The sequence below is a fragment of the Nicotiana tabacum genome, chromosome 17 (assembly GCF_000715075.1).
Source record: "Nicotiana tabacum cultivar K326 chromosome 17, ASM71507v2, whole genome shotgun sequence".
In the NCBI taxonomy this organism is placed as follows: domain Eukaryota; kingdom Viridiplantae; phylum Streptophyta; class Magnoliopsida; order Solanales; family Solanaceae; genus Nicotiana; species Nicotiana tabacum.
The window spans coordinates 96137892-96142322 of NC_134096.1; positions in this window are offsets into that span (position 1 = coordinate 96137892).

Sequence of the window (4431 nt, forward strand, 5' to 3'; positions counted from 1 at the left end):
GAAACCGTCCCAAGCATCTCAGTTTCTCTTCGGTATCGGTACGGTTCGGTTAATTTTTTTGTATTTTTTAAAAAACGTCATGCAAAAGTCGCTAGTCGAAATTCGAATGCGATAAATGTGTACTTGCTTAGGACTTTGGCAAAACTCCATAAACATTTTTACTATTTTAGAAGTGATGAAAAGGAATATGAAAGATGTTGAGAATATAAATTCACACCACTATTCTATGGTAGCGTAAAAAAATTATTAAGAAAAGATAAATGAAATATAAATTATACTAGTGGAAAGATACTAATCAAGTTCGGACTCAAGAATAAAATTTATTAGAAGATTAATATCCACCAAGAAAATCTAAATCATACGAGAAGAAAGATATCCAATACATTGCGCCTTGCTATTGAAGAATGTTGGAATACCTAGTGGATTACTACTCAAAATATTAGAAATAATTTAATTTTGATATGAGTTATAAAATAGATTTGGAAGTTGGATATTAATTATTTGGAACTTTGGATATTAATTATTTGGTCACTCGTATTCATTTCCATAATCCAAATACCCAAGAAAACAAACATAATGCTTTGTTAGTTTTAAATTTCATATATAAAATATAATTTTCATATATAAATTTATTCGGTACGGTTCAATATTTTTTCGGTTTATTTTTATAAAAAAAAAACTACCCATGATTCGGTACGGTTATAAGTTTACATAAAAACCTACAGTTTTATTAAAAATATCTAATGATCGATTAGGTACAGTTCGGTTTGGTCGGTTTCGTCGGTTTTTGAAAATCCATTGACACACATACATCTTGCCACTTGTCACAACCAAGGGCGAAACTTTGTTGGCCCAAGAGTGGTCAACTGACTACCCTTCGTCGAAAAATTATACTACGTATAAGATAAAATATTATTTGTTATTGAATAAAAATAGACTTTGAACACCCTTATTAAATTTTCTGACATCGCTCGTATCATACCGATATATCATTCACTTTTTTCTTTCTAGATAGCTAACCAACTGGAACTTTCTTTCCGTTTGCAAGTTTTTTTTAACTTAATTTGTTAAATCAACTCCTAACGTAAATTACAAAAAATCAAAATGTAACGATTCTCAAACAGTATTGGTTTCCCACAAATTGGCAGAAAATTTATGATTCAGTACTTTGTGGATGGACTAGTACATCGGCAGTTTGATAATTGGAAAAGCTGAACATGAATACTATAGTACCACAAGACAGATGGTAAGAAAGTTGCCACAAATTTATAGAGTAATCAAATTTATGGAACTTCAGGATTAAGTCAAATGGAGTTTATTGAGGATTTTAATACCAAGATGACAGTTAGCAACTCATTACACCTATTAGTAGAGAATTACTCACCACCTTTTTAGCCCTTGACTCTTGCAAGTCTATACACATTTAAAGCAGTACTCATGTTCTTGCAAGTCTAATAGGAAGAAAGAGATCTTTGTCATTTGAGGCGGATCCAAAATTTAAAGGTGATGGAATATATGAGTGGATTGTTCCATCAATGTCTCATTAAAGTTTTAATTTTAAGAATTCTAAACAAAATATATAATCATTTTCAACATATATGCTCATATATATATCTAGAACTTTTTTCCGAGGTTAACGGGGTTCGATGACCCCGCTTCTCTATACATAGGTTCACCTCTGTTTGTCACCAAGCTATGGCCAGAGGCGGAGTCATGATTTGAAGTTTATAGATTCAGTAAATTAGTCTGTTACTGGATTCTTAATTAATTGATAATTTGTTCATATTTAATAAATTTCTTATGACAAATATATAATATAAACCAAAGTTATTGGGTTCGACCGAACCCGTATCTCGCATACTAGCTTCGCCCCCGGCTATAACATTGAGAAATGAGTAAACACCAAGAAATGTGACATGTACAAAAGCAAAAACCTTACTGCAGAATTGCTTCCATTTTCTACCTTCTGTCAATAATTAGTACAAGGAAAATATTCATCTATACTTGCTCCAAGCGACATATATTATTAACACATTGATTTATAACTCCCTGAAATAAGTTCAATAACTGGAAAAAATTATTAATTAATTTTGCCACATACTAAACAAAGGCTATGAAAATTATTAGTTCCAAAGGCTATATGACCAAGACGATTCCAAATGCAGGTAGAGATGACTCCATTCAATAACTAGCAAAGCATTTACAATAATTCAATCTGATATGGAACAACAAAGTAATTTCTATTGTTGCCTAAAAGTTAGTCAAATTAGAATTTACACCACCTTGACTCGTATCACCTTAACAATACAGCCATAAGTATCTTTTTACGATAATTATATTTTGTAAATGTCTTATTTTTTCTGATACACAGGGGCATGTTTGGACTTGGACTGAACCCGTTTGGTGTCTCGAATACAGCCTCTAGGCTTATAAGCCCTTCATGTATTACTTTGATGGAAATTTTATATCCTATAGCAAAGGTATACATCCTATTTATTATAAACCAAAATTATTTTAAAATATTATTTTCTATAGCTATCTTTTATATTTTATAGCAAAATAGGTATTTATGGTATACACTACCATTGAGGCATGAAATACGCTATTTATATTTTTCCTCTCTCTTAGACAACTAGACATACCTATTTTAAAGATGATTGCCGTTACTGTATTCATGAATACATGTGAATACATGCGCGTATAGTAGGACTGCCCTGATTTTAGGCATTTTTTACTGCTGTAGCAGCACGAATACATGTGAATACATGCGCGAATAGCCGGACTGCCTGATTTTAGGCCCTTTTTACTGTTGTATTCATGAATACATGGCGTGAATACATGCGCGTACAGTTGGACTGCCCTAATTTTAGGCACTTTTTACTGATGTATTCATGAATATAGTAGCGCGAATACATGTGAATACATGTGCGTACAGCTGGACTGCCCTGATTTTATGCGCTTTTTGCTGCTGTATTCATGAATACATAGCGCGAATACATGCACGTACTTCAGGACTACCCTGATTTTTAGGCGCTTTTTGTTGTTGTATTCATGAATACAGCAGCGCGAATACAGCGAATACACTACCGTAACAACTGAATAGTAGTTATAGGAAGTAATTATGTATATGGTAGCAATAGGAAGTTAATAGGCACTAAACAATAGTGGTGTCTGAAGTTAATAGGCACTACTTTGATTCATTCGTTGGGCTTCATTCAACTAGAAATTTGGATCAAAAGGAGGAAAACTAGGCCAAAGGTTACAACCTCTTAGTATAGAAATGACATTAGGTAGCCATTCTAGAGGGCTACTATTTAAAAATTAGCCAATGTGTCCTGAATTTCAGTTTTCAAGTTCATCCTAAAGTTAAAAAATTTAATTCAAATTTTCAGGATAAAATAAGTACTGGCTATCCCTAAATAGCAGACCTAAAATGGTTAGTTTTGTAACCCTCCCCCCGCCTACACACTTAGGAGTTGGATTATTGTTTTGGGATTGGGGTTTTGGCATGGTATAACAACATACCCATATAATTGGCAGAAAATAGCCCTAGTTATAGATATTGGCATCAAATAGCCAATAAATGTATATCACAATAATAATATGCATATCACAACTTTTTTTCTTCTTCTTTATTTATATCAACATGTATATTAAAATTTTATTTTCATTCTTTGTATATAAATAATATTATTCTTTATATATCGATAATATAAAATTATATATATAGTTATTGCTGCCTTTATATCAATGTATATCACAATAAAAATATTATATTATTTGTATATCACAGTGTATAGCACATCAGACATGTGTATACCAAAATAGATATCATAAGTTTATTTTCTTCTTTGTGTATATCAAAAATTAATTTTATTTGTATACCAAAATATTATTTACTCCCACAATTATATTTATTATTTTATATTTTAGAACTTTCTTAAACATGCTATATCAAAAAAAATATTCCTTCTTTGATCAATAATTAATAATTATATTATTTGTATATCACAGTGTATAACATAATAATAATGTGTATATCAAAATAATTTATTAAAATTTTATTTTTCTTCTTTGTATAACACATTTCAGATTGAAAACTCAAGTTCAAGATGACTCCACATGTGTATCCCCTATTGTAACCCGTGTATATCTCTATGTACATCAGTGATATCTCATGTATATTATGTGTGTCTGTGTATATCCATGAAAATTTGTGTTATATATACGATGTACAATGTGATATACACGGGCGTCCATAAAACAATTGTGTTATATACACGATATAGAAAGTGATATACACAGATGTCCTTAAAAAAAATTGTGTGTGATATACATTGATGTACACGATATACAACGTGATATACACATGTCGCAGTTGGATTTTTAGGTCTGAATTTTTACCTGAAACCAGTCTAAATCACTTCTAAT